General features: G+C 32.8%; 1 protein-coding gene and 1 non-coding gene across 8 annotated transcripts in view; both read right to left on the bottom strand.

The window, feature by feature from the left end:
• Nucleotides 1-14,071, bottom strand: part of LOC141460467 (facilitated trehalose transporter Tret1-like) — a 40,711-nt gene extending 26,640 nt beyond the window's left edge. For 5 of the 7 annotated variants that reach the window (XM_074140484.1, XM_074140486.1, XM_074140482.1 and 2 more), the window contains exons 1-7: nt 13,933-14,071; nt 13,633-13,719; nt 13,162-13,330; nt 11,523-11,791; nt 9,794-9,905; nt 7,498-7,709; nt 5,755-5,885 (exon numbers count right to left, since the gene is read on the bottom strand). The gene's annotated coding sequence lies outside the window, so the exon portion shown is untranslated. Of the gene's footprint in view, nt 1-1,994; nt 2,129-5,754; nt 5,886-7,497; nt 7,710-9,793; nt 9,906-11,522; nt 11,792-13,161; nt 13,331-13,632; nt 13,720-13,932 lie in introns of those variants that run through there. The other 2 variants (XM_074140488.1, XM_074140489.1) reach the window with 2 other exon arrangements.
• Nucleotides 14,072-15,416: 1,345 nt separating this feature from the next.
• On the bottom strand, nt 15,417-15,488 carry TRNAE-CUC (transfer RNA glutamic acid (anticodon CUC)). The gene has a single exon. It is a non-coding gene; the product is annotated as a tRNA-Glu (tRNA).
• Between the last annotated feature and the right edge of the window lie 4,821 nt (nt 15,489-20,309).

Here is a 20,309-nt window from a genome sequence, read left to right as displayed (position 1 = left end):
TTGAGTTACAGAAAACTGTAACTATATTTTTTCGGAACGTTGGCAAAAAGACGAGTTGTTGTTTTTGTTTCTGGACCGATTCCTTGTTAATTTGAATCCTTAATATAGTTACTAAGATATAAGTGGAAAAGGTTCATATTTTGTCGACAGACATAAACCACTAAGAATTACATACATAAAGAAATAAGCATTTATATTAAAAAAAGGAAGAGATAAAAAGAAGCTAATTATCTACACTGCCTTAAGTTATTTAATGGCTGATGCCTATAGCTTCTTTAATAATAAAGGTAAATAAAGAACCTCCTAGAAGCAAAGAGTCAATAAAGATTATAATTAAAAAACATTATGCCTAAAGCTAAATAGGAGACGATGATAAGAATGAAGAATGATAAGATGTTTATTATTATTCACGCAACTCTTACATCTGTTTAATAAATCAAAATATTAAAAAATATTTGGTTCGAAACCACTCGATCAAATTGCCTTCACTTAGTGTATTAAACAATGTAAATTGGGAATTTTGTCCAACAGGCACAAGATTTTTAAAATGTTTACAAGAATAATGAGTTATATTACGCGAGGATTACAGGTATTTTCTGTCTTCACAATGCATGGAATAGGTATTAACACAATCGCAGAATCCTTATCTCTCACTTAAACTTATTAGGGTAATAAAAATTAGCTTAATTCACACATTACTCTCAAAAATATGCCAAAACTAATATGATTAACTTTTTAACTGTTGGAACTAGCAAAAATTCCTACCGATCTTATAGTACGCCCGTTATTTTTGCAGGATATTATTGAAGTTGTAGACGAATAGATGACAACTAGTTATTTCCTTTCTAAAATGGTAAGATTTTTTAGCTGGCAGGTATGAAATTCCTGAATTTCATTCTGGGGATATTCTCTAGGACAATAACAAGAGATCCTCAGTCGCCGAGGCTTACTCGACCAATATGTCATGGAAAGAAGAAACCCAGAAGTAGTTTGTCTATTTCCGAAGGAACAATTTGGCAACAATAATTCTCTACGAGGGAAGCAATTAGCTCTGTGTTAGCATGTAATAGCTTCTGACGTGGATACCCCAGGTTCTAATTCAGCTGCTGGCCATAGATTTTCTCTTCCTAGGTGCTTGTTTATAGCTCACAGCATACAGTGTTGTCTGTAACGAAAGAACCCTTTCCCGGAAATAATGAACACAGCTCTGGACGCCAATGATCACAGATGTTGACAGGCCTTTAAAAAATTTAAATTCAATCAGACAATTTCCCAAGAATTTTTTGTTTTCCAAAATGAAGAGGGCTCAAAAAATTCATATGATTAAGCAAGCACAACATTGTAACATTGAAGCATCTAAGGCAATTTCAGTAGACATCAAAGCGAGAATGCCCGCGCTATGTTCAATTCTGAATGAGCATCTTAGTTTAAACAATAGGACATGTTTGAAAACCTATCTTTGACGGATTTAGTTAGAGCTTTTGCGAGAGTTAGGGGAGATTGTAGGTTTTCTATAGGTTAGCAAATGCCCAATGCCTTTTTGAAATAATGCCAACAGACAATCCTTGGAGCCATTTTCGAAAAATCTCAAAAACTCGATAACTTCATTTAGTAAAGTAGAAGTTCTGGTTGAAGAATTCAGATAATAAATTTTTTTGTTTCTTAGAAGGCCTCAAAATCCAAAAATTCTGCAGATAAATTTTTCTCTCTTTAAGAGAAAGTAAAAAGCCGTACAAGTACCATAGAGTGTTTCGCAGTGATTTGTTTTTCTCCATCTGCGGATAAAACCAAGATCAAGCGGAAATGTTCGATTTTAAGACGTATAAAGTGGTGTAAAGACGTGCAGAATTTCAAAGATTCAAAAGCCTAAATTGAAAAGGTCCCTAATTTCATCAAACTATAGAATTCATCCGCTAGAAATTAATATTCAACAATATTAAACTTAAATGAAAGAACTACACGATCAATTTTTTTGATAGTATAGAGGAGCTTACCTTGAGATTGAAATTAAGACAACTTAGAAAAAAAGAATTTACTGAATTTCTGAGATAACAAATAATAACCAAATCGAACCGACTTGTTGAACACTTCACTGTTTAAGTGTGACTACCTGCAGCCGACGTCATCCTACTGTTATATATACTCCATTCTACCCCCACTTTTTTTAAATTTTTATTAAAACTAACCGGTAGAACAGTTGTAAAAGGGTTATTATTTTTATTTAAAGTTCTTTATTAATTAAAAGGCGTACGTTATGTTTACTTCTCATAAGAGAAACTTTAGGTCCTTAATTGAAAAGCTTCACACAAACAAAAAAACACAAATAGGGTAATTAAAATTTAACTAATAATAATAAAAATGATAGGTAAGTTGGGGTTTGAGAAACGATTTTTACTCTTCAAAGCAAAAGACGAGTTTTGCGAGGCTTTAAAAAGCTAACTCATCTTACGGCTAAAAACAGAAGAGCTAGCAATAATAAGATATCTACTTCATCTTGTGAGTTAAGAATTATCTTAACAGTGAGACAATTTAAAAGAACATAAAAATATTCCATTAAAAGTTGATTTAAACTTAAAATATGTAAAACTTATTTGCTGTAACGAATAAATGGATAAAAAAATATATACACAAAACTAAAGATAATTATGCCAGCTTGCATATATAATAAAACAGTAAATATAATTTCATCTACGGATTTTTAGAAAACATTATGAAGAAGTTGTTCACCTTGAGCCGCAAGTCTTTTACACAAACTTAAATGGATTTTGCACAGAGATTTCCTGCTTCATCTGTGCACAAACAAGACTCTTTCAAATTCGCGTTCTCTTTTACATTTTATATAGGTTTCATGTGATTCATGTTTTTATCGTTTCCTATCTGGCAGCTCAATGGTAGCATAGGTCCCGAGTTGGAATCCCCAGCTTAATACTACCCTTTCTTTCTAGGAGCTACTAACCGCTCTCTACCGATGATGGACAATGGTGTCTATTACGCAGATTACTACAAAGACTACAAAGTAGGAATTTGTGAAATAAATTATTTAGTGGTAAATCTCTCGAGAAAGTTTTGTAACTATTTTCTCATCTTTATTTCCGTAGTTCTTTGTGCCAAATATTCTTCAAATGTTCAGTTGCCTCACAATTTGCAGATGATGGAGGCGATATTATAATGAAACGTACGAGGGTCGTTTGAAAAGTCCGTGCAAAGTCAGAGAGATAGCACTACTGGCGCGTATCGAGGTTATGTTTAGTTAGTAGCATCTCTTGGAAGAACACACACCAAGTTTCAGCCAGATCGGTCTATTTCTTTGTGTTTGGCATTCGTTTGAATCGAGGAAGTCGAGTGATTTTCAAAAAATGGACGAAAAAGAATTTCGTGTGTTGATTAAACACTACTTTATGAAAGGCAAAACGCCTCAGGAGACTAAAGAGAAGCTTGATAAACATTATGGTGACTCTGCACCTTCGATTAGAACAGTTTATAAGTGGTTTCAAAATTTTCGGAGTGGCCATATGGGCACAAGTGACGCTGAACGTTCTGGACGCCCTGTTGAGGTTACTACTCCAGAAATCATTGATAAAAGCCATGGATGGTAATGGATGACAGAAGAGTGAAGGTGCGTGAGATTGCTAGTGCTGTGGGCATCTCGAATGAACGGGTACATAATATTTTGCATCAACATTTGGACATGACAAAGCTATCCCCGCAAGATGGGTGCCGCGATTGCTCACGCTTGACCAAAAACGAAATCGTGTGAAGTGTTGCAAGGACGGTTTGCAGCTGTTCCAGAAGAATCCGCAGGACTTTAAGCGTCGTTTCGTCACTGTGGAAGAAACATGTTTGGGATTCGCAAGGAATAATCCTCATCGACTATCTGGAAAAGGGTAAAACTATTACAGGTGCATATTATTCGACATCGTTATTGGACCGTTTGAAAACCGAGCTGCAAGAAAAACGCCCACGATTGGCCCACAAAAAAGTCCTTTTCCATCACGACAACGCACCAGCTCACACCTCAGCAGTTGTGGTTGCAAAATTAATGGAAATAGGGTTCCAACTTGTTTCACATCCCCCCTATTCTCCAGACTTGGCTCCCTCGGGCTACTATTTGTTCCCCAATATGAAGAAATGGCTGGCGGGAAAAAGATTTTATTCAAACGAGGAGGTGATTGCAGAAACGAATGGCTATTTTTCAGACTTGGACAAATCCTATTATTCGGAAGGGATCAACAAACTAGAGCAGCGTTGGACGAAGTGTATAAAAAAGGTTTACCCCCAAAAATTAAGTAGTTTTTATTTTTGCACGGACTTTTCAAACGACCCTCGTACCTAAAGCCAAACCTTTCATCGCATCTAAAAAATAAAACCCAAAAATACCAGAATAGAAATATTTGTGTTATCTCTAATTTGGTAATTTAAGAAAGAGAAAAAAATATCTCTAAAGACTTGGATGTCTTATGTATACTGAAACAATCCAATCGTAATATTGATTACATCAAAAATGAGAAACAAAAGCTTCAAACTCTTCGAAAAGTTGGCAAAGGAGCAATTATTTCTCGGACTATTTCTTAAGTTCAACATTTAACGAAAATTAAAACTAATTTTGAGTAACAATTCGTGATTATTAAGGTCACACTTCAATTTAGCGAGTTCTACTATACGCACATTAGATATAAATAATGGAAAATTTATTTGTACCACCACAACTGAAACAGTAACTGTTTTTAATGACTACGAATTTAAAAATTAGTTCACTATGGCGTTCATTTTCGTTTTAAACATTTAGTTAGTTAGTTAATTATAAGACTGCTGGCTCTGTTACGTAGAGGCAAAGCGCATTAGTTAAGTGTTAAACTCAGATCGTTCAGAAATGCTCAAAACCCTGGTTCTATCTAAGCTAAAGAGGAACTTTGAATTCTTAGACGTCAAATTCGTCCTTAGGAACACAAACTAGTATAAACGAATATATTGAAAAACAATTATAATTTAAAGAACTACTCAACGAACGTTTACTCTCTAAATAGGATACGCATATAAATTAAGACAGTTAAACGATACATCAAACATAAAAATATTTACAAACTATAAATAAATGCTCAAATATTAAAAGCATCATTTTATGCCAGGAATTAAAGACTTAAATCTCCGTTTATTGAGTTTCTAACCTGAAGCGGATAACACGCAAACCCATTGAAATCAATATTCCGTGCCATCTAGTACGTTTTCAAACAGCTGTCCTCCAAGATTTAGACATCCTGTGGTCTCGCAATGGCATCAATGATTATTAATATCTAGTGGAACAACCAATCCCTACAAAATCCATCGTCTTTTAACAGGCCCATATCGCTATCTTAGTATGTATTTATAATATATAACTTACAATCTTAATAGTTATAAGTAATATATTAACTTATACTACCACTGTAAATACTGCCCGTGTAGTTAAGGTGGGTACTGACATACCACCGTTTGCCTGAAGAAGTGTTTGAAGTCCACTAACTCCTACAGAAACAATGATCATTAATCGCAAAAATGTCAAACCCCAGATAGCATTCGCATTACCAAAGCAGTCAAGCAAGTATCTGAGCATATGAATATTGAATACCTTCGAAAATTTAAGTATAACTGATCAATTATTTTATCACGTCAGTTTTTTGGCATGATTTACCCTGAATAGTTTAAAGAAAAACAAAAATTACAGAGTCTATTTTTTATCTTAACGAGTTTTTGGAAAGACTATACAATTTAAATTACCTCAGATTTTTGCTCTTCTTTTTTGAATTTAAATTGTTCCTTAAAGTTCTTATGTACACTGCTTCCAGCCTTTAAAAATGTTTAATGGAGTAGAGGACCTCTGGTGAAAATCAGCAACAAATCTTAAACTTCTGTAAGAAGAAAAAATAGATTACACAAAATTGCTACAGTTAATTAAATATCTGTTAAATTCCACGTAATTTTTATACCAAAATTGAACTCATGTGTAAAACTAAGATTGAAAATAACGATAATGCTGCTCAAATAGGTAGGCATCTTTCACCTAAATAGACAAACCAATTACCTTTTTCTTAATACATATCATTACAGATGGATTTATGAAGCTGGTTAACATGATTTTTCATGTAATATAAAATGAAATTAATCATAAACGTTTGCTTGTGAACAATCACTAATTTAAACGTCAACGATTAAAAATTAAGAGCTGAAATTTAGAAACGGATCTTTACACTTGTATTCAAACGTTACTTATGCTGAAATAAAACGTATTAAAGAAACAAAATTATATTCTAAGGGTCACGATTATTTTATTTCTTATACAAGGATCAAATTCTTAAAAAGTTTATAATTTTATTTTTAAAAATGTCTGAATTTTGATCACAAAATCCGAGTTTAACAATCCATAACTGCAGACAGGCTGTACAGATTGATATTAATTTCAGATTAGCGCATCGACAGCTACAGTCATTATAACGTATTGATTTTAAAAACTAACTTTTAAATCTTTTATTTCGGTATAGCAACTCCTAATTCATTGCGACCAATGTTAGTACACTGACTAAAGAAAAGCGTTGCAGACGTTTTCAATTAAAACACCAAAAACGTTAAGCAGTTTATTTGTCCGTTTGTCTTTTTAACATTGCGTGTGTGTAGATTGTAAAGTTAATGGATAAAAGCAACATTCTCCACGAACTAAAAGATCTATTTTGGCTACTTCAAGTGTGGAGGCCACATGTAGATCACAGCAAGATAAAGTGTCGCAGAGACGGGAGAAAATGAAACGACGGTATCTAATAAGACACGTTAAAACTATCTCAAGAAAATTATTTAAACATGATATAGTATGTTAATGTAAAAATTACAGTATTCATTCAACCATTATACGAGTCAGATTAAAAGTAAAGAGATAACAGTTGTACGCGTCATTGCCGGCTTTCTGTAGTACTATATTTACGCAAACAATAAAAAAAAATTCTTGCTTTGGCATCTTTGAATTTAAAAATACTTTTCCTAATTAGTAAAACTAGAGTCAAATTATCTGTAAGAGTGCGATGACGAGCTCGTGTTTACCTGTGGGTTCGCTAAACCCAAGTAATTGCGAACATCAACTATCTCTGTAGGCTCTATGTTTATTGTGGGAAGGTTTGGGCTTATTTATGTCGTGAGGGGCGGCCAATTTCCCTTAAAAAATGGCTACTCCATTCCCCCTTAGAAGTAACAAGTTTATGAGTGTGGGCGTAACCCAAATTTAGGCTAGTTTAGTAACGAGTAAAAAAGATGTGTGAGTAGATAAGTTGGGTGGGTACCTAAACCCAAGTACTCTCTCAGTAGACGCTCCTGAGTATTGAGTGAGAGATGTCGAAGTGTATTGTTCGTATTTCAAGACTGGGTTATCAGAAGAAACGGCAATATCTCTACAACTCCTAGAGGAAACATTCTTAATATTAGTAAGAAAAACGTAATTTATAAATATCACAAATTCTACTTATCAACATCAATAACCTTAGTAACGGAAGATATCAGCTTAGAGGTTAGTGCACTGGACCTCCCATGTGGAAAGTAAAGAAATAGTACCAGGTTCAAGTCCAGTCCTTACAGCCCTATCTTATTTTCCTGCCCTTATTTTCTGTCTCTAGAGCCACTAATAGCTCACTGTCCAGTGATGAATAGTGCTCTCAAAGGCGAGAGAACACTTTCCTGAGACCGACAGTACACTAAAAAAAGAGCATGTAACGTCAGATATTAGCTCGCATCAATTAATAATTTTTTTTATTATTCCTTGTTAAAAGTAATAAATGCAATTGTACAGAGTTTATGTCTAAGGTTGGTTGTACTTACATTAATTAGAAGTTACTGACATAAATAATTAGAAGAATCATTAAAACAAAAAGTACATGATGGTAAAGACATTGAAAATATTGTAGAGTGTAAAAAGATGTGTTTTTCAATTAATTCAATTACAAAAAAAAAACAAAAAAAAAACGTCAACTCAAGCACACATATATTCAGAAATATAGGATAAATCACTACATTATCCTATTGTACAAAATAAGATTAAATAATCCCCAAAACTGTTTATTAAAATTATATAAACCTGTTAATGTTTAAGGACAGTCCAAACTGATAACACTAATGCTCAGTACTGTTTGTTTAATGTGAACCACCAAGGATGATACTGTTAAAAAATAAACTGCCCCTGATCCCCAAGTGATAGAGTATATTTTCAACTCAACTGCTCATTTCTATCAGTCTCCCTGATCGTTGTTTACTTTATAAAAAGATACTCAGATGCAACCTGCTAGGGTACTGATAGCGGATGGACAAAAAATTCTTCTATGCACAAACAACCAAAGCGAATACCAAATATCGAAGAAGTCTTAAAAAAATCTTCCACAAATATGTGATGTGACAAATATAGGTACGGTTTACTTAATTTTTGTTGAAAACCTTATTCTATTGTGAAGAGACGATAGACGATAAAGCCACTTGGTCGTAAAATTCATTGACACTCCATACGGTGTAACAACTTGATTTATTTTTCTTGAATTTCTAAAAAAAACACTCATTCAGGGTATGTTCGGTGAAATCCCAATCTATAATACAAATACTTCTCTGAGTTTGAAATAATAAGAAAATAAGTAAGTCAAAATAGCTCTGCAAACAATTATAGCAGACGTTAAAAAATATTTACAACGGAAATCTCAACTAGAGTTTCTAACGATTATAGACACGATTTTCTACAAAAAAAAAACAAAAAAAAAAACGAAATAATTTTTAAGAGGTGTAATGAAATTATCATAAACGGTATTAGCTTCTAGGTCATTCGTGGCGATAAGTAAGTTACATAAGCAATAGTATTGTCAACAAGTATGTCAATATTTGACGTCGATAAGTATGTGAAAGAAACAATTGACGCAACTTAAGCGTAAAAAATCAAGTCAGTAAATAGCTTTAAAATGAAGCAATTAAATGAGTTTAGCCTAATATTAATTATATTAAATTTAAGCAAAATGAAGAGTGAAGTATATCAAAATCAATATGATCTCAGGTATACCAAGAAGTTGCTTCTTGTTCCTTCTTTCTTATAGTTATTTTTTCGAGATATTTTATTTTGAACTCGGGTTTGTTGTTTGTACGTCTGGAGATGCGTTTTTATCTAATTATAAAGCAGTTCGAAGTAATCCATCAGTTCCTGATAAATAATATGGAGATGAATGAAAACTTTAGTGTAGAGGTAGGTACAACTCGTGTGGTTACAATCAGGTGACAGCTGTAGTGGCCATTACCATTGCATTCTCGATTATATAATTATACATTTGAGTCTTAAATGGAATGGATACATCAATTACTCTGCAGACTCCTTTAGGTAATGTTAGTGAAAATGATGATCGGAAGGATGTAGCCAAGTTCCTAAAAATGTTCATTTCCCAAAGGATTTTGTGCTTAAAAATGTCTTTTAGAAAATCTTTCGATGGGGAGGCTGACTCTACAATTTAAAATCAAACAAGCACAGTGACAAAAATTGCCTTGAATTCAAAAATGAAAGTTGAAGCAAACGTTAACAAAAACCTAAATATTCTAACATAATATTTCTAATAAACAGTTCTAACCAAATTTCTCAAAACAATTTATCATTTTCGGTAGTCTACTTGAGAATAAAAGCCCTAAAAAACATGTATACTACAATGGAAAAAAATTCTCTGATAACCTCAAAAGAATTAGGTAACACATTAATTTATCGCATTATTTCTTTAGAAAGAATTTTCTAGTAAGTGAGAAATGTAAATAAAAATAATACCTTTTGAAGTAGATTTGTAATTATTTTCTTCTTTGTTCTTAATTATCTGTATTCGAGAACTGCTCCTGTTATCTTATCGATTTGCCCGAGAATTGTACAAGTACGGGAGATTCTGTTAAAAATAATTAAATCAGAACAATAAGAGATGTTATAAAAAGATTAAGAAAAAAAACAATATTTAGATAAAAATTAAATAATTGGTTACTTTTACTATTGGTAAATTATTTAGTACAGCACACCTCTTGGGTATTCTTTATGTGATAAAACATTTCATTATCATTATCATCAACATGTCCGCCTATTTCATTTATTAAAGGTTTTCAAATTTGACCTTATACTTTGAGCTTAAAGGGAAGAAATAATTGATTACTTAATAAAACATTAATATGGTATAGAAAAATAAAACTTGTAAATATTCCAATTTAATTTGAAATGATTGTTATAGTGTATAAGCAAAAAGCCACAATAAGCAAAACAAGAAGCACAAGAAACGGGAACCAGTTTAGTGATCCTGACTTCTAAAAACATTTGCCAGCCAGAGGCCTAAATCTTGTTTTTGTGAACTCTAGTTTAAATTCAATAGTTAAGGAGGCAATTATGGAAAATTCATAAAAGAAGAGAAAGTCAATTGACTTTTATATAAACAATTCTTAAAATACGAAATCTAATCGAAAGCTAAACCCACCGGTTTTTGCGACTTCATGGTGACTACTCGTTACAATGTTATTTTTACGCTTACTCCTAATAAATGAAAGGAATTAGCTGAGAAGAAGGTAATTAATAACTTAGGTTGCAGAAGTGTGGGTTCGAATCTATTTGGCATTCCTTAAATTTTATATGTGTATTTTATTCGTAACCGTTTTGGGTTAGCGACAATCAAGAGATTTTCAACGATTACGACACTATCATTGAGACAAGGTAGACTTTTTCTTTTTGGTTTGTTGAATGTGTGTTTTGAAAACTCCATTAATTAAATTTCGGCACGAATTTGAGTTATCATCAGTGATGATTCTGTTATGTAACCGAGAAGTGCTAAGTGGAAAAGAGTATGATACGTGTGGAGTTTATACTCTGCTGTATACTCAGACCACGTCTTCTGATACAAAAATAGAAATATTCATTCAGTGGTAGCTGATTGACTGTATTAGTAGATCAAGGCAAGTTGTAAATACAAAAGCACTGTACTTGCAATGAATTAATAAACTGTTTAATTAGATTCTTATTACATTGATAGTTTACTATTTGTTCACGGAATAATAAATTTGAACACACAGGAAGTAATGAAGAACGTGTACTAGTCCAAGTTCAACTCACTACAATTCACTTCAAAGCTGTGGCGGGAGATATGTAAAAGAAATGGGAATTGAACTGCAATCTTACTAATTGCTGTTGCAATAATCTTATCAAAAACTTGTTTGATAGAAGAAAAATGTGCTTACACTTTGTGGGCTTAATGAATAATAAATTTAAGATAAAAGAAAGTGAAATAAGATAACGTTAACTTATCAAATCATGAAATTCACACTCAACAGTCACACTACATTTGAATATTGTGTATATTTAAAGTCGTTTATACTACTATTATAATTTAATTAATTCTTTTCTTCTATAGTAAGAAATGAATGGAAAGGAAATTGAATAGTCATAGGTTCAAGGTTTATCGAAGGGGTTTTGACATACATAACTACAAACTGAACAGCAAGGAAGTGAAAGAAAACAGAGCACTTACTTGTTTGTACTATTGTGCAGATGAACGTTCTTGTAGTCTAAATGTTGTTTTAAAATAATAAATTGTATTTGTTCCGCAAACTGCTTTTGAGGGCACTAACTGAATTGAATTGAGGTAGGATCTGGACTCTGATGGAAGGTACCTCTGCCTGTAGCACTTAATCGATAACACACTACATAGGTTACAGCTGTAACCTCTATCACACACTGATACTAGCTGCCGGCACCTGGTCTCACGGTCTACAACAGGTTAAAGATAACCTGACATTTCTGAAACATACAATTTGTCATTAATGTGCTAGTCAAGATTGTAAATAATTAAAATTAATTAATCCTTTTCATGCTAAAAAACTATATTATTTGATACAAGAAAAGTAAACATTCTGGAATGTACGGTGCCATGTCCCTACATGACTTCTGTTCTGTCACGCTTCATTGTTTACACAACATCTTCGAAATTTTAGTTCTTCGACCCTCATCGTTCTTACTTTTGATAATGAATTTAGGACACAGTGGAGTTGCCCTATAAGCCTAAGGTGTATATTTGGTACTTTTCGATATTTATCAAATACTCTGAACAAAATGAACCTTTCGGATCATTTATATTGCCTACAATGCAGGAGTCTGTTACTACTTTATTTGGGAATCAGACAACCCGACCATAATTACTTTCATATATTTTATTCGTTACCTATTACTTAGTTAAAAGTAAATCTATTCAATGCGTTCAGTCTTTGGATTTTTTTAAAAATTTCTTCCAAGAATCCTCACTCTTTTGCCTGTGTTGGATTCTGGTTTGTGGATGTAGCTTTTGAAAAACGTTTTTCTTTAAATTTCAAACATTTTTAACACTCGCCTGAGTAGGCATCCAGGCCTCCGATAGTCGTGGGAGGGGCGTCAAGCGGTTACACTTTTTAGTGTTAATAATCTGGTGATGGCAAGTCATCGAGTGGCCGCTCACTTTTCGATAGGTTTTCATTATGTTACATGTTAGGTTAAGATTAAGAGCATCTTTCTTCAAGGGACAGTAGGTAAACAATTCGTTTCTAGGCGTTCCATATGACCTAACCACATAAGGTTCTTTTCTTGACGAAGACCAAGAGATCTGGCTTTTGCTATTGTTCCCTTAGATGTAATTCTCCATTACACTTCCTACTTCACTCGCCCCAACTTCCTACTTAAATGATGAAGATTATTCTGTTTCACGCATTTTTAGCTCGTTTATCTTCCTCATACTACGCCAACTTCTCATTCTGGAGAGCCCAATAAATTTAAGAAACGTTTGTGTTTTTTTAAAGTACCTGTTTCAGTTTGAAATTAACCGAATGAGTCATACACAAATATTACCTACTGTTTGTAGAGTTGCTGATGCCATCAATTATTTTAGTTTGGTATAAGTACAAGAACTGTAGCTCATCACATACTTCCACATTTACACTGGTGTGACTTTTGGGCAAAGGAAATTAGAAGCTTTTTCAGGAATCTTGGAATCCCAACGTTTGTTATGTACTAGACTAACTCACCTTCTACTAACTTAAAAAATACCAAAAACGTTATACTTAATAGGCTATCTTGGGTCTAGCTCACCAATTCAAACATTTATATTTTACTGAATGACATTTTTTTTTAAAAGCACTCACATTATTTAGGAATCATAATCTGTTTTAAAGTTGTAACAGTCTTAGCTTGGAGCCACTTCTTTATCACGTTCATTAGCAGAACCTGTATTCACCAATCTCCAACATATATCTGAAGGCCACACTAAATCTACCAGATTGCAGTGAAACGAATTAGCAGCAAAATTGACACCTAAAACCAAGTTAAGTTTGAGCTTTTCGTATTTGAGATATTTTATAATAATTACAGTTCAGAAAAATGTAAAATAAAAATTAATTCAAAAAATCTTGAAATACGAAACTTTAATTACCAAGAATATTAAAAATTCCTAAAGCAAGTGCATAGTAAGCTATACTATTGCATGTATGAACAGAACGTCTGCCTTAATTTCTTAAAATAACTATCACAACGAATAAAGAACGATCATGTAAATTTTTTTGTTTTGTTTTACAATCTGTCTATTGAATAGTAAATGTCAAGGAAAATTGTGTTACCTGTATACGCCAACTTGATTGTATTTAATCATAAAATCTCACTTCCAGTATGATATAAACCAACTTCTTTTCACTCACTCTCTCTTTCTGTGGGTAAAACCCTCATCAATTAGAAATTTATATTTAACTGATGAGGAAAAAAGTCTTTAAATTCACAACCGAATAAATAAGATTTGTGTAAACATCCACAATCAGTTTTGAAACATCGATTAGAATAAATTAAAGAGATAATAATTCGTTTTAGGGATATTTATGTGAACAAATAAATAAATAATATGGATTAATATCTTTTTCTCTTACCGAATAATAATTCAAAATGAAATGTTCTCCTTACTTATCGTTTAGTTAGCCTTAGCATTTTGTAAATTTGAGAAGGTGAGGTAACACTAGGATTTAACTGTTATCAAATGTGATCTATTCCATACCCCTGACTTTCAATAAAACTTATCTTGTATCAGCGTTTAGGTAACTAGCCACTCAAAATTCCTTAACTCTTTCCGATTTTTTTTTTTAAACTTTTCTTTTTCTTTGGAAGATGCCTTAAAGCGATTTGACAACTCATTACTGGACTCTACTGTCATTAATCTTCCTTCTTCCCTTCTCATTTTGTTCCAAGTCCTGGGGTTCTCTTCCTCTCTCTCCTGGTTCTTCAAATTTCTGGTCCATTCCAGAACACCAATACATAATTAAATTCTTAACGTTCTCTCAATTATGATTTAATGTATCACTTATTTATGACATAATAATGGTCTTTAGACTGCTCAAAACTTGTTTCTTATATAAATTACATTCTGTCCTGAAACACCAGGAAAAAATACTTATTACTTATAATGTGTAAAAAGCGAATTATTCATTTCAATCTTCTATTACGAGAAATAGTTTTATTTCAAATAAGAAGAAATGGAAAAAGATATTAAATTAATATATCTTAATCTAAGGATAAATCTAAAAAAATGCTCTTAATTATTTATATGATTTTCAGTAATTAAAATTATATTTTCTGTTTGTAATGAATTGTTTACACTGTCATAATCTGAATGTATTTTGAATTTTTATGTTCTTCATATATTTTTTATATGTATATTATATAAATTTGTAAAATAATGTATAATCCTTTCATAAAAACAAATAAAAATTAAATTGATAACTAATTTTGTCGTTGTTAACATCACCATTAGCTCCAACATGCTTATTTCTATGTAAATGGCTCTCAAGCCACAAACGCAAATAAAATAAATAAAACATTCTCCGTTTGGGAAAATCTGACGAGGAAAAAAACAACCTATAACATCAAAATGTCCATGTCTGTGCGAATGGTTTGAAATGTTTGGACTGGATTAACGCATTGTTTGGTATCAACCATTATTTTGGTAAAACGTCCTTACGTAATAAAGGTTTATTCCTTACCGTCGAAAGAAACCCACGAGAAAAACTCGTTTAGCTCATCTAAATAATCCATTTTTGACATCCCGTAGTTTGTAGGTTTAAAAAAGAATTTCGCTCGTTCCTCTTAATTAAACCATCGAATCTAAGACCAAGTTACTTTTGCCTAGCTCACGAGGAAGCAAAATTTCATTATTAATTCTTAAGACAACTTGCGAAAGTAGAAGATAATTAGAAGGATTGACATGTGAAGATGGACATCACGCGCATTCGAGCACGACGATTGGAGGCAAATTACTAAGGAGGCCCAGATCATTTACAATGGAAGTAGCGTACCAAAATAAATTTGTTTCACATTTTACGTCATATTTAAAAAATTAAATATAGAAAAAAAAAAAAAATTCCGGTACCGGGAATCGAACCCGAGCCTCCTGGGTGAGAGCCAGGTATCCTAGCCACTAGACCATACCGGAGGGTGCCAAATATGAGTGCATGAACGTACTTATACAAACAAAAATGAAAAAATGTCGATTAGATTTTTTTCTTTCCCTAAGAACAACAACCAAACAGGCCAAGACTAAATAATACAATTAAGGATGATCTATTTCCAGTCATTCAATGCGAATATACGGAAATGAGAGCTAGCTAGGACAGATGAAAGGATTCTTTTAATAAGAAGAATAGAAATACAGGCTAGCAGTAGATGTTAGAATTTAGGTCGATCTATTTTAACACACTCAATGCGAAGTTCGAGGGAAATATAAGAAAATTAGAGCTAGATACGCATGATAAAGGTTGTTTTCCAGCTAGAACAACCACCTTAAAGGTTAGGGCGAAATGATACAATGTAGGTCGACTTTTTTTAACACAATCAATGCGAAGTAAGAGGGAAATATACGGAAATGAGAGCTAGTTTGGCCAGATAAAGGGTTTCTTTTAATAAGAAGAACAGAGATAGAGGCCAGCAGAAGATGTTACAATTTAGGTTGATCTATTCCTACACGTTCAATGCGAAGTACGAGGGAAATATAAGGAAATGAGAGCTAAGAGAGACAGGAGATCTGCTGTCGTTAATAAGCTGACGGTAAAAACTTTCTACTTCTTTTATCTGATCCAAAGGCTGCTCAGGCAGCTAGGAAAATTATGGATATTTAGGAACTGGCTCTGTTAGCCTGCTCAGAGAAGCAGTTGCCCGGGGGGCACCACGTGGAGGTAGAGCTCAGATTTTGGCCCCCCAAAATAATACCATTCTTGCCTTTAAAAAACCGCATTCCAGCCAGTTTTGACCCCCTATAAAGCAGGCTTAGCAGTGAATGTCAATAATATTGGCATCCATCACCTGCGAAGTTACGGGGTGAAAACCGGTGATTTTGGAATACGGTTGGCCACGAAAAAAATTTGGCATGAATGGCGGAAAATAGATTATTCGCGTTTGGGGGAAACAAAAGAAATAGAACAAGAAAAACCAACTATAACAAACAACACAACCAACAACAACAACAACAACTGAAACAAAACCAACAACCAACAACAAAATACAATATAAAAACCTGAAAATACATTGTAAAAATACATAATATATATAAATACATAATATATAAATAATATAATTTTAAATAGATATTTAAAATAATCTTGAAGAGAAAGAAAACATGCTTAGTAACATGCAGAATTGACTGACCTGCTCTGCTCTACTTGGACTTGAAGTTCCGAAGAAGGATATTAATAGTGGCCATATAAATGAATAATTATGATTCTATTTATTTATAAAATGACTAGTGTCATTTTGTCATGCACTAAATATATATCATGCACTAAATAGAGTGGCTGGTTGATGGGTAGCTGAAATCCCTAACTAAAAAGCAAACTATAAACTTTAATTTTGACATTACTTTAACTATCTAATATGTTGTATTGGTCCACCTGAAAACCCTAACTAGAAAGCAAATTCTAAACTTTAATTTTGAGATTACTTTAACTATCTAATATGTTGTGTCATCCTTCTTCTTGAAGTTCCTAACATGCCCTAATAAATGGAATCATAATTATGGATAAATCCGAAGTATTTGTCGTTGACGGAAAAGATAGTTCGCCAAATAGTAACAGCTAAGTAAAATATGGCCAACAATAAAAATGTTAAAATTTTGATAAGGAGATTTTAGAGTGGCACTCGCTGTAGGCGAGCCTATAGCGAGTGACACGCTTCTAATCGCGCCCGAACGTCATCGATATAACCACTATAATTCCCCAGCCTACCTGGTCTGCTGTAGGTTGGGATATGTAACAATATCTTGCAGATACATATCCATCGATGTTGCTTCTTCTTTTTCTGCACCGCATCGGAATAACGCAAAAATCTAACGCAAAACATTATAACGCATTACATTGCGAAATTTAGAAAAATATAAAAAAAAATTAATGAAATTAAAAAAAAAAGTTGAGAGCAATCTCCGATACAAACACTCCCGGAACTTTAACACTCCCGAGCTGAAACAGAGGAACAAAAAAAAAGAAACCTCCTCTTTGAGGAAGCAAGTGGTTTATGTTATGACTGCATTTGTATATTTACTTTTGTTGTAAAGAGTGCATGGTATTTTGAGCTGGGGTAACCGTGGGGTCGCTACTCCCCAGGTAGCTGCATGCATCAGCTACCCCTTGCGGCATTTATTAGCAATGTTACCGGAATTACAGAAAACTTCCGGAAAGTACAAATAGTTAATCGTAATTTCTGGATAAAAGAAAAACTAATCACAAATGAAGAATGAAAGTTTTTCACAGCTCTTCTGTTCGCAGTCCTGGTTGAAATTCCAGGACCAACCAGGACTTCAGGACTGTACCGCATTAAACAAATATAAACCAGTCCATTAACCGTTAATCAATAATGTCATTTTCTTTTTTATAACACCTTCTTAATTATACATTTTGTTTTAATGGCAAATTTAGAGCGCAGGTCGAACAATAAAATAGGTTTAACTGCTAGCGTTTATTTCTTAGTTTGAAATGTCAAAAGTCTAAAAGCGATTTGCTACTAAAGCATGAAAATCCTTTAAAAAAGAATAAAATAACATGAAAAAAGTGTTTCTCAGAAGTCTGTTATGGAAAGTGTCAAAGAATTGGAAAGAATTCAGAATCGTCTAGAGTTAAGCTCAAAAGGAGGCAAAGAGAAATCAATTCAAAAGGGAAAAGAAATAACTTTTTTAATTACTACGTCGCAGAAACGATATTCTGAACGATTATTACCATCCAATCTTATCCTGTTTATCTGTCCCATCTAATCCAAGTAATTTATCCAATCCAAACTCCTTCCTCTATCCCTTCCATTCCATCCATCTATGCCATCTAATCCAGTACACCTATCCCATTAACCCAGTTCATCTATCCCATCTAATCCAGTATAAATATACCCACATAACTTCTAATCATCGTATACTTCAAAATAAAAATTTACCCGACGTGACAAATAATTTTAGTGATAAAAGATGATTCCAAACTACTTGCAATAATATTTGGCCTATTAGGATGCAAATCTTCGGCCTTAAATGTGTGCACTAATCAAGTTTTCTTTGTACGTAAAAGGCAAGCATGATTAGGTTAAGCACAATTAGGCCTTACTTTTCAAAAATAATGAAGGTAAAATTAAATTCCAAACTAGAATGCATTTTCTAAAATTATGTGACCTTTCGAAAACCAAAAATAGTTAAGTTATTGTACATATCAGGTTTGTCTGGGTGTTAGAGAGTTTTCTGTTTGAATGTGTAAAAATTAATAACAACTGAATTTGTAGGACAATTTTTGCATAAATATTGGACGTGATCTTTTATTTCATATTTAAACCATAATTTATGATTGCTATCAGACTGAAACTTGTATTTAGTTCTCTTAAATAAAAACTTTATAGAATGTTTCTTATAAGTCTCTTACTAGACTGGGTCTAAAAGAAAACGATCTAACGCGATCAATTCAGTACGAAACGGAAGATCGCAGAACGGCGTATAACGGTAGCATGCTACCCTAGAAGAATAAAGCGACTAGATACGTGCAAATCGACCGCCCTTTTTACCACGAGCGACGCGGATTACTTTGACGTACTAAAAGCCGACGCGAATTCAATTCGTCGTTGTTTTCAAAGTATCGCTGCGCGCGGAAAATCACAAAGTACGAGCGTTGTAACGTCGAACGATAGGCCCAGCTTTAAGTTTACAGAGAACTGTCTATTTCATTATCTTTGAATTCAATCTCAGAAAATAAGATTCTAATAGACCTATGAGAACTTACAGAACGTTTAATCAGATCGTATGTGAAGTTTTAAGTCTTTATTTTTCTTAACTTATTACTGTTCATGATTTCCAACCCACCTTCAAGAGAAACCTAGCTGAATAAAACATTTCTCAATTCAAAACATTTTCAAAGTGACACAGCTTTAGAACTAAATGATTGAAAGCACAACTTTATCTCACGCCAATTTTCCCATTTAGAGCTTAAAAATTTATGCATTTATATTCACTCGCAACATGTGTAACAAACAGCTTGCGAGTAAATACAAATCTGTTTCTGGAGAAAACTGAATTGATTTCCCGGAAAGAAAAACATTTTGAGCAAACTTTCAGCCCAAGAAATAGGGCCGATCGAAAATTACCATGGATACAGTTTCTACACTATTATTCTCTAAATTATTCCTTCCTATACTCGATTCTAGCTACTAATAAGATTAAATTCACTAAGATTCTAATTCCGATTCTCGTTCATTAATTTGCACCTTTTGAAACCAAGTGCAATACTCCATATATTAGGTATAGTACTTAATGGTCGTTGTCCTTAGATGAAAAAAAGACAAAATATTTGTTTCCATATTCAGGACTCAATAAAAAGTTCAAAGATCAAAATACTGGGTAGATGATCTATTATTTTATAAAATATTATTTTGAAATAGTTTCTCTTAAATTAAAATATTTGTATCAATTTTATTAACTTAAAGCACAATAGTTTTTTTTACTCATAGTTATATTGCAAACTATACTACAGGGCAGACTTCGAATAACTTTTAAAAGATTGTACCTACAATGACAATTCTTGTAGACTGACATTGAGATTACAATAAAGTGATCTTGTATTTATTGAAAAGTAGAATAATATTCAATAAAAATTAATAAGAAAAATGAAATTTAGCACCATTGAAAGACGAAATAGCTTATAAACAAACAAAGATAATATAATATAGCATTTTGAGATAAAAATTAATCTTAAATTTAGTTAATTTTCACAACCAAAAAACAGAAAAGTGTATGACAGTTATT

This window comes from Rhodnius prolixus, unplaced genomic scaffold (genome assembly GCF_049639745.1).
Source record: "Rhodnius prolixus isolate KJV_2025 unplaced genomic scaffold, Rpr scaffold_6, whole genome shotgun sequence".
Classification (NCBI taxonomy): domain Eukaryota; kingdom Metazoa; phylum Arthropoda; class Insecta; order Hemiptera; family Reduviidae; genus Rhodnius; species Rhodnius prolixus.
The sequence above is the reverse complement of the archived record's forward strand: the minus strand, read 5'-3'. Positions and strand labels throughout refer to the sequence as shown.